Source organism: Vanellus vanellus, assembly GCF_965231255.1.
Source record: "Vanellus vanellus genome assembly, chromosome: Z".
NCBI classification, from domain to species: domain Eukaryota; kingdom Metazoa; phylum Chordata; class Aves; order Charadriiformes; family Charadriidae; genus Vanellus; species Vanellus vanellus.
The window spans coordinates 76,796,692-76,808,484 of NC_138908.1; positions in this window are offsets into that span (position 1 = coordinate 76,796,692).

The window sequence follows — 11,793 nt, forward strand, 5'->3', positions numbered from 1 at the left end:
CATCTATAAACAATTTTTCACCTTCAGGCAATTCAGTCCCCTCTAGGTCTGGTCTTATTTTCGTCTGTAATTCTATTACTTCAATACAATCATGGCTTAATTCACTTATAGGATCCCCATACAAAAACTGAGCGGGGTTTTGAGCACCAGTCACGCTTAGCTCTAGCTCTGGTGCTTCTATCAGAATAGTTTCATATTTTAATAGTCAACTATCAGTTAACCACTTCTCAGCTTTCTGCTGTAACACTCCCCGTACATCATGAGGAGAGAATACCGTAAGGGCAGCTCCAAATGTCTCTTTTCGAGCCTTTTCAACTAATAAGGCAGCTGCCACCAAAGATTGCAAACACGTTGGCCACCCTCTACTTACTGGATCTAACAATTTTGAAAAGTATCCAATGGGTTTCTTGTCTCCAGCCCAGTCCTGAGTCAGAACTCCATACGCAGTTTGGTTTGAGGTAGTTACAAATAGCTGAAACGGCTTTCCAACATCTGGTAGGCTCAGAACTGGAGGCTCAGCTAATATGTCTTTTAATTTCTGAAATCTTACCTCATCCTCATCTGTCCATTTTAATCTATCAGTCACTAGTTTTTCATATAAGAATTTTACCTTTTCACTATAGCTTTCTATCCATTGTCTGCAATAGCCTAGTAATCCTAAAACCTGTCGAATCTCTTTCTTAGTTTTTGGTGGTGACAATGATAGTATCCCAGATATCCTTTCAGGGTCCAATTTCTTTTTCCCTTTGCTAAGCCAATGTCCTAAATATTTTACTTCATTTTCCACAAACTGCAGTTTAGATTTCGATACCTTCAGTCCCTTTTCCCCTAAGAAATTTAATAATTCTATAGTTCCTGTCCTGACGTCATCCTCAGTTTGTCCAGCTATCAACAAGTCATCTACGTACTGCAGAAGTTTTACTTCTGAGGATGGCTGAAATTTTAGCAACAACTTCTCTAATGCTTGTCCAAAAAGATTAGGCAATTCAGTAAACCCTTGGGGAAGCACTGTCCATCTAAGTTGTTGTTTTCTATTATTAGATGGGTCTTCCCATTCAAACGCAAAATAGTCTCTGCTCCCTTCATCCAGGGGGCATGACCAAAATGCATCTTTCAAATCAGTCACACTATACCAAATACAATTTGGGGATAACTGATTCAGCAACATGTAAGGGTTTTCCACCACAGGAAAACGAGTTTTAGTTTGTTCATTAACTGCCCTTAGATCTTGTACCAATCTATAAGATCCGTCCGATTTTAGGACTGGTAGAATAGGTGTATTGTGTGGAGACATACAAGGTTCCCTTACTATTAAGTAAGGTACGCTTACTTAATAGTTCATCTATTACTGGTTTTAGACCTTCCCTACCTTTAAGGGGAATAGGGTATTGTCTCATTCAAATTGGAGTCTCTGGATCAATGATTTCTACTTTGATAAGTTTTATATCTAATTTTCCAATTTCCCCTGGAGAGTACCAAACTTCAGGATTAATTTTTTCCTCATCTTCTTTGCTCAATGTATAAAGTTTGACCTTCAATTCTCCCTTCTCTATTCCTATTTCTATTCCTAATTCTATAATCAAATCTCTACCCAAGAGATTATTTTCAGCTTCTGGCACCAATAACAAGTTCCCCATACTTATATTATATTTTGATTCCAGTTCTACGTTCTCAATAATAGGTACCTTAAATGATTCCCCTTTAGCCCCTACTACAAGGGCAGTATTTTTCCCAATTACACAACCTTTTGGGATTTGTCTTACAGTAGACCTTTCAGCACCTGTATCCACTAGAAATTCAATCTCCGCTCCTTGGGGACCTACTTTCAATTTTATCAAGGGCTCCTTTGATGACTTGGTCCCCAGAATATAGAGCCCCTGACACCCCTATTCCTCCTGAAACATCCTCTCATCCTGCTCCCGCTTTCTACAATTCCGTTTCAAATGTCCTTTCTTCCCGCAATAATTACGTGTAGGCCCATTCTCTCTAACTGAGGGCTTTCCCCTATGTTTATCAGGAACTTTAGGTTGTTCCATCGGTTTACTAAAACTGGGGTTTTGGAACTTCTCTTCTTTCTTCTGGGTTTCGGAACTTCTCTTCTTTCTTCTGGGTTTCCCTCACGGCCGCAATAAATATTTTTGCTTTCGCTTTCTGCTTCTCCTCATCCCTTTGGACATATACCTTTTGTGCTTCTCTCAGTAACTCCTGCAAACCCCTGTCTTGCCAGTCATCCATCTCCTCAGGATCTAGCCATGAACTGAGTTTTCAGTAGGGCTTCTCCCACCGGGGATGCGGGGTCTATTCCTGAGTACATCTGTAAATTTTTTCTTAAGCTTTCCAGCCAATCAGTTGGTGACTTATCTTTCCCTTGGTGTTCACTAAAAGCTTTGTTAATATTTTGCTCTTGTGGGACTGCTTCCCTAATTCTGGCAACTATTAGATTTCTAAGATCCCTCATATTCTTTCTGCCCTGCTCTTGCTGGTGATCCCAATTAGGGCGGACGTTGGGCCACTTCTGATCTCCCGGTGGTCCCGCTTGATTCTGCTGTTCCCATAAATGCATTCCAGCTTGTCGAATCATCTGCCTTTCCTCAGTCTTAAAGAGGATTCCTATAATTGGTTGCATTTCATCCCAGGTATAGGTGTTAGGTCCCAGGAATTCCAGGAATTGATCAAGTCTTTCAGATACCCCTAGGGTGTCATCTAAAAGCTTTCCCATTTCTTTCTTAAATATTCTCACGTCTCCAGTGTTAAGAGGGACGCTTACAAACCCTATTCCTCCTACACCCCCCCCCCCCAGGTACTTCCCGTAAGGGGTACAGATTGCCTCCCTGAATCTCTGCCCCGCTGTCTCCTAGTTGTTTCTGTCTTTCTCGGCTACGAGTTCCACTAGCTGGTGGAGGGGAGGGAGTGCTAGGTTTAGGTTCCTCATCTTCTGAGCTTTCCTCATATGGTGGAGGAAGATTTTCTAAGGGTTCCCATTCTTTATCGTTAGAAGTTTTTTTAACCTTGTTTATATTTTTCAAAACCAATATTTTTTACGTTATTCGTGAACATTTCCACGTGTGTGCATAATTACTTTCTTCCTGATTAAAGGGTTCTTTACTATTTACATATAAACTTAAAGCCACACATATCCAATCATCGTTAGTCCCAAATTTTGGCCAAAATAAATGATCGGGTCTAATAGGTTCTTTGGTCCATTCGACCATACAATATTGGATCATCTTTTCCTTACTTTTTCCTTTGGCTTCTGACCAATCAGACCAATATTTTAACATACATCCCAGGGGACTGTCCTTGGGAATATCTGATAAATCGCTCCCTTTCTTATCCTTGGAACCTCTCCGTGGGTTCCCCGAGCCATTGGTTTTACTACCCTTTTGGCCCATGGTCCTAGGGTAAAACTAGTCCCGAATCCCTTGCCTGAGTCCTGGGATAAAACTAATCCCGAATCCCTTGCCTGAGTCTTTCAAAACCCCTCTTTCACTTCGCCTCTTCACCAGCCAAACCCCTCGCGGGACTCTGGAACTGTGGTTAGAAAGGCTCCACACTCGCTTCGTGATAAAATCACGTCTCAGTCACACCACAATCACTCAGGCAAAACAGGCAAAATTCTTCCCCCCGCCAAATGGTACTCACAGTCCGAGGTCTTCACTTGGATCTTCATGCGCACAAGTAATTACAGGGAAGTCTTACTGCAGTTTTCTCCGGGAGCTCAGTTTTTCCTTTGCTTGCTCTTATTGCGGTTGGTTCGAGATACTGCCAGTCTGAGGGGGACGATAGAGTCCAGGGGCCATCAAAAAGGTGGGGCGCCTCCCCTGAAAAACTAGTACCCCAAAAGCTTGCAGATCACGTCGGGGTCACCAAATTGTAATAAATTTCGAGGCAGTCCAGGATATAATTTTTGTATCAAGTGTTTTTTAATAGGACATTAAGCAAAGCAACGCTGGGCACGCCAGGGAGTCTCTGCTCCACTAACGGCAGCCGCGTACAAAACAATACAATCTCCTTTATACCTTAGCCTAATACATATTCATACTACTTTTTAAGAGGCTCCACCTTCAGGTTGCGCAGACGCAATGGTCCATCTAGGGCTTTCTCGAATCTACACCTGGTCCTCCCGACAGTGTCCTTCAGTTAAACCTCCTTTTGTTCACGTGTGACAACAGACATCTCACAACATAGTTTGCGATCACCAAAGCTTAGGCTAATTTAAAAAAACAAAACACCACAACAATTTCCAAAGCCTAGGCCAATTCAAAGAACAAACACCACAGATGTCTCCTTTCAGCGAAGACATCCATGGTAAATTGCCTATACACATTTGCCTCACAGATCCCCAGCACATCCTGTGTTTGCACAACCTAAAGATGTTCCCTTATTTCACAACACTGTTCCATATTGACACGAATCACCATTGCATTCCTCACAGCAGGGAAGAGGAGAAAGCTAGTAGCCCCTTCTATGGGGCACCTGGAGCAAGCTGCCCTACGAGCCCCCACCCACTCCTGCAGGGATGCCTCAAGGACTCTGGTGGTCTGCACCCCACTGGTGAGGTTCACCTCCTGCTGGGAGGAGAATGGCTGGCTTCGTGGCTGGCTCTGCTGCCGCAGGCATCCTTGCTGACCCTGTGGTTGCTGGGGTGTCCCTCTTGGGCTGATCTCCATGGCATCTGACTCCCTCAGGTGACCATGGTGACTCCATGGGATGGGACCCCCCCCTTTGGGATGTCCCTTATGATCCTGTGGCATATGACCCCTCCAGGTGACACTGGTAACCCTATGGGCACCTTGGTGACCCTGTGGGTAGTAATTCCTGTCTGGGGTTGTCCCTGGTGGCTATGAGTCCTGGAACACCCCTGGGCTGGGAAGGTGTGAGCAATGTGGGGCTGCTTCCCTTGCAGCTTGGTGGCCTCTCATGGGGTTCTCCAGTTTCTCTGGAGATGTGGTGTCACCACGACCACCTCCTACTCCTCAAGCTGATGATGAAGGTCCCATGTCCCATCGCTCAGGCTGGGAAGTCATGCAGGGGTGCAGACTGTGAGACCAGTTGGCCTCAGGGCTGTCGGTGCAATCATTGCACCCCTGAGCTTCAGGTTCCCACTGCCCAGCAGAAGCCACATCAGGCAGAAGTCACCTCATATCTAGCAATAGTGGCATCTGGGTCTCCAGCCCTGGAATTCACAGACTCACAGAGTTCCACATTTGCCCGATAAATCTGGCAGTGATCGTGTCAAGTCTTAAAACCCCAGAAGGCTTGGACAAGTGAAGCCCACAGAAGTTTGGATGCTTACTCAAAGTAAATAATGTGAACTTTCAGTTTTGGCTCAGGGCTGAATCATTATGAAACCCACCTTTTTTTGTGGTATTTCAGCAATCGCCAAAAAGCAGAAAATGATGGCACCCACAAAAACAAGTAAAATACTTTGTCAGGCTTTTAAAAACCTCCGTTAAAAAAATCTTGGTGCCGTATGTGGGAAAACAGAGTCATGAGGGCAGTCAGTCAACGACCCATTGGACCTGCAGTTCTGGGAAACCTCCAAGGGATGAGGGAGAATCTCCAGAATCCCTATGTATGAATTGAAACCCTCAAACGACAGAGCATGCACAATAAACAATGCACGGAATCTAGTAGTGGCAACTCTGATAATCACTATATCTATCCATTATATTCTTTGCAATGCCTGTTTCTGATTTTATTTGTTTCCCTGTCCCCAGATTTCCCTTCTTTCACTTTTTTTTTATTGTGATGCTTCTGGGTTTGGAACAACCATTTTCCTCTTCCTTCTAAATGATGTCCTACCAACCAACCACACCCTTAAATTAAAGAAAAAAGATTAGAATTTAAGCAGACTTGCTGAAAAGTAACCATGCTATTCTTCGTTTCATTTTTTTTGTTGTTTTTGTAGTCTAGTTATCCTAGGTTGTAAGATACTTGAGGTGAAGGTTATTTGTTCATGATACTGGATTGAAATTATTATTAACTTTATTAATTGCACTATTAATTTACATAGATCTTTTATAATAGAATGGTTGGAAATGTGAGGTATACGTGTAATTGGAGCAATTGCCAAAATAATACCTTTCACCTGATACTCATGAGAGGTTAAAGGTCACATTCTTTCACAGATATATAGGCAAGGGGACCTGTAAGTCAGAAAGCTGGAAGTCATAACCTATCTCTTAGCACTGAAACAACAGTATTAGTTCTCTTTCATTACTATATTTGGGAGATTCATTACTAGAGAAAGATTGCAAATATCCTTAACTGTGACTTCCTGTATTTATTCTTATGGGACTATTTCATTTTTTTTTCCAGTTACTTTTAATATTCTCCCAACAGAACAGAACCTTCTAAATAGAACAGGACCTTACAAATCCAGCAAGCTGTAAAACGCCATTTCTGCGTGTATAGGAAAAAAGTGCAAGTTGAGAAATCAAGCAGTTGGCAGCCAGGAAAAGGAGCCTGTTCTGTGACCTCTCATGATAATAAGAGGGCTTGGTGCTTACAGACTTCTCCCAAGAGCAGAACGTGGTGCGTTGTTTGTAGAGCAAAGAGAAGGACAGGTTTCATAAGAGAGCAGAACTTGTGAGAGTTGCAGTTGCAGTACATACAGATATTTTCTGCTATATCTTTTCCTCTATGTACTTCTCTACACACCCAAGATTTTGCTGCTAAGGCATGGTGTAGAGCAGAGCTTTTTGGAGGGAGCACTCAAGGCAGCCTGCCGCTGAAGTGGTGCTGCGCGCTCGACCGTGAAGAGAGAGATTTTGTCATGCTTGTTCTCTTAGTAGATGAGGTCATTCCAGCTGGATGCATCTGGCTGCTCTTCCACCCCCACCATTAGTGTGTGGCCAACACCCAGTGGCAAACGTGATGGAGAGAAATTCTGAATGTGAGTCGAGGAGTATTTGGCAAGAATGTCGTTGGAGTGGAGGACCAAAGTCACTGTGTTCTTGGGGATAGGGGGATCAGTATGTTTTCCTGTGGTTGTAAAGTATTTGAACCCATGCTGTGGGCATGAGGAAGAATCAGCATAGCACATTCAGCATTGCCAGGCAGGGTCAGCTCAGGCACATGCCTGTAATGGTGGCTGTGGGACACTTGAGAAAGAAGATGCTTGGACTACCAAAAACAAGACAGGCAGGCATGAAGTCATCTTTCCCTTCTTTTATTCTACTAATTTTTGGGGTTCTAGAAGAATAAGGGCTCCCTGATTCCAAAGATACATTTTAGGGCTACCTATTAAATATAATTAACTATGTTTAATCCTACAAGAATAAGTTTTCTTCTGAACCCATTTGCACTTTTGACTTGGACGCTATTCTTTGGCAGCGTGGCTAAATTCTGCACAGGAGTTACCAACCTGAAGGCTGGTTATGATAGCTCTAAATCATCATCTAATCGTTTTTCTGCTAGCTCTGTTAATATGACTCATTCTTTATTTGGATCATTTGCAAGACGTGTGAGCTAGATAATTGCCATGAATGTCAGAAATCCAGGAATGATGAGACACATTCACAGAAGTAAATGTAGGGCAAGTCTATTGTGTCGCTGAGGATGTCTGGTTAGTCTTTTTAATTTATGCCTATCGGCATAGAAAATCAGCTGGTGGGAGAGTCTGTTTAAGAACAAAACTGAGAAAAACCTTTATGCAAAAGAGGAAGCAGTCATCAAAACTTGTCTGTGCAATTATGGGCTATATGCATCTTACATTTGCTGAAACAGAGGAAATGGAACAACTTTAAACTACATGCTTAAAATGTGCTTCAGCCAATAGCCAGCATGATTAAAATCAGTCTTCAGACCTCTTTGCTTTGGCTTTAATTGATGTTTCCACAGTTCAGTAATCTCTGGTAAAGAGAACAGGATAACAGGCCTCTCTACAATCCATTTTTATTGTGTTTCTCTGATTGGTTATCAGAGAATTACCAGGAATTCTTGTTCCTAGGTATAGGCTAGACCAGGATATTGCAGGTGTTGACAATATTAGGGACAGGGAGAAAGGGTCCTTCTAAAAGGACGAAGTTTAGAAGTTTTAGAGTGGTGGCAATTTTTACTTATTTCCAGATGATGAAGCATAGAGATGAACAGGAGAGTGGGGAAAGCTGCATTCAACTAAGATCATCAAACTATGTTCTCAAAGAGACAAAAAATGCAAAACTTGGGAAAATAAAGGGAAAAGAAAAAAAAAACCCAAAACTCAAAGGACCCCTTATGGGAATGAATATATTTGCCTCTCTCCCTCCTATAGAGATTAGACAAGTAGCCACTTCTTGTTATGCGGGTTAAGATGCTCTGCTCATGATTAAATGGCTAGATAATGTGTGGGAAGGTGACTATTTAATGCTGCTCCTTTTCTGCTCTCCATTGTGTCATGGAGTTTTAGCCTAACCACAGCCTCTCAGTGGAAATCCCCAATAGGTAATATTTTCTCTTTCCTTTATTCTTTTGGCATTTATTGTACAAAAGCTTATGGAAGTTGTTGCTGTTTTTCAAGCCGTTGGTGCAGAGGGCAAAGATTGAAGGGGAGGCCACCCAGGGAAGGACCTAATCATCAAATAAATAATTGTACCCTTTTTCCCTAAGTTCTTTTCTACGGCCCCTGCAGCTGGGGACTGATCCAGGCCCATGGCACTGGGACAAGCATGGGTGAACAGGGGATGAGATACACCATCTTCTTGTTTGTTGCCTTAATTTAAGAAACCCAATGACCTGATTTAACACTTGCATCAATTGAATGCTATCCCTTCTCTTAATACTGGCCCCTTGACTTAAAGTATTGCTGCGTATCCTCAAAGAGCTGCCCCAGTGGGTCACCTGCATGACCACAGCAGCACGGTCAGACATGTGCCCCTCTAGCAACTTCTCCTCCTCCTCTGCTGTTAGCTCGGCTTGCAGAGCCCTCAAATCCACATCCTGATTTCTGGATGATGGGCGCTGGATCGAAGATGCACTAGAAGGTGCTGCCTCTCTTCCATGTCTGTGTGGGTGCGTGCCTGGAGGACTGGGGTGCTAACCACTGCCGCTTGCTCAGAGAAGCGGATCTCCCCTCTGCGGTGGCTTCTGCCACCCGCCGCATGTCGGGTTTCACAGAAAAGTGAAATAATCACAGGAACTCTCGGTGGTGCCTGAATCTCTGTGTTGCAGTTTCATGAGGTCCCAATCAATAGACTTCATTAGAGGACCGGTTTGATTATTTCTTCTGTTCTGTCTTTTTTCTTCCATTCTTTCTTCCTTTGCTCTTTCTCTCTTTTTATTTTTCCTTTTTTTTTTTTTTTTTTTTTTTTAAGAAGATGTATCTGTATACCACCTTGTTAAACCTCAGCGTTTTGCATTGTAGGACTGCTCAGATGTCTGCAAAAAATGTTGTACTGTGCCCTGGGATGAGGGAACCTGCAGATGACAGCTCTTGGCAGAATTTCCTTTAATTGCTCACTGAGGTGGCCTGAAAAGCCTGATATTCAGGTTTGCTCAAAGAGGACCTGAAATGACAGACGGACCATGTTTGACCCCGTATTTGAAGAATTTGATGCATGATAGTGGACACCCTGTTCAATGGTTTGATCCGTGGCAGCAAAGGCACTGCCAGAGTAAAGAACGCTTTGAAAACTGCTTTAAAATATTCTGGTTTGTCCTCTGCATGGTAAAACTCATTTTACCAATTTCATTCCTTGTATTACCAAGGCCATAATAATGCTCAGTCATGCTTACATAATAGCATTTAATTAAAAAAAAAGGGTAATGAACAAGAGAGAGAAGACAGCTTGGTTTTCAGAGGAAGATGCCCAGACTTTACACAGACAGATGTGACAGCTATGCAACGAGCTTCCAAACACAGCCTTCGTTTAGACACCTTCACGTAGTCTCCGAATGGAAGAGGGGAGACAAGGTCTCTCTTATTTGAGCGTAGTCCTCCAAAATGCTTTCCAGCTCTCAAAAGAAATGGAGAACAGGTGCTTACTGAGGACATTCTTCAGTTCAATCCTGCGGACCCCATGATTATGCCATGCTGCACCTCCAGTGGTCTGCTGCCCATCTAGATGTGCTAGATGCAATGGTAGAAGAAGGCAGTGTAGGGGGAGTGGGAGTTTTGAAGTTTCCAGAACATTTGAAGCTGCTTTGGGATGAAGGAGGAAAGGACAAGAAGTGAAGAGGAAAGCACAGGAGATGGCAAAGGATGAAAGTATAACATTTCCATGTGCCGGGGACAAGGGGCCATGGAAGCAGCAACAGGAACCTCAAAACCTGGATGGTCTCTTACTGTCTTACAGCTGATAAGATGAAACCTGTGGGCTATGCACAGAACTCACTGCAGGAAGCTGTTACCAAAACTTTCCCAGGCTAATTTCCTGGAAAACAGCAGTTCTTGTGCTCATGGACCAGAAACAAAGAGCTCTTCTGCAGAGAGGAAAACTAATGGAAACCAAAGCCCAAGCATTCAGAAAATCCTGTGAAAAAGAAGTCTTTGCAGGAGATAATTCAGGAGGAGACTGTGAAACCTTGTATAAAATGGGTATTGCATCATTTCAACACAGGGTTAATTTATTGCTTCGCATGAGTGGGCCCGTCACCACCCAGAATTCACTCAGCAGAGCAGTGAGTCATCCCCTGAAGCAGCCCTCAGCCCAGTAAAATTCCCATCTGTTACCCAGCTTTGCTCAGGTCGTGTATCCAGTCAGCCTCACTTAACAAACCAAGCCCTAAGTTACTGATTCAAGAAACCACAAAAAAGCACACTCTTTCAAGGTTGGGAGAAAATAAATATCTAAATTCTTGAACTGTGTGACAAGCCTTTCAGACATACTTGCTGGCTGAAAGGCTTAATCCTGAAAAAGTCCCTGCTTCAAAGCACACTGAAATCAGTCACCCTGTTTTTGTCACGCTTCCGTAACTACGTATATTGAAAGGTCCCCAAAGCCCAGTGCACTAATCTTTTCTATTTATAATTTTGTGAAAAACCTCAGACCTCACCTTGACGTTTTCTCATTTCAGGTGCCTTTTTGATTTAAATGTGGTTGTTGGTGTCTGAGTTTTTCTTCACCTTGTATTTCAGCCCTGGCTGATTGTGGTGAAAAAGCTATTTTCTCTGACAGGCTACAGTAACAGATACCTTTGGGCAAAGTGGGCTGAGCAGTTCCTTTCCATCCTTATTATGTGGTGTAATCAAAGATCAGTATTGTCTGATTAAGAAGACCTTCATTTGTGTGGCTGACGGGAGTTTATCTGACTGAACGAGCCACCGAAAGGGAGCACTTGCATTTCACAAAGTGCCTCTTATCTCATTTTATCGTTGCTGACTGGTTGAAGAAGCAATGGTCATCTGACAGCGAGATCCCGTTTTCCTGCCTCAGGGTCCACACTTTCACTTAATGTCACACTGGCCTATGGGCCAGTTACCAGAAAGCAGCGGGTTCCTTCAGAAACTTAGCACATTTCTTGGAGTTTGGGCAACACAAGTCCCCGGATCCCCCCCTGGAAAACTGAGTTCCAGTGTGACTGAGTGAGGCCTTCACACACAGCTCACCCATGCGGAGAAATACTTCCCAATAGATGATTTGATATTACATGTTTGAAATTCACACTGTAGCATGAATTCTTCCAGATCGCAGGCAGGCAGACCTCCGTACTATTGGACAGGCAACCAAAAATTCATATCAGCTGTTTGCAAACAGCTGCGAGTTATCCCTGCAACAGAAGAAAGAAGCAACAACATCCCCTAATTATTTGAAGTTGAAAAACTGATTTTAGACTAGAATGATGTGTTTAGGGGTAGTTCCTGGCCAGCGA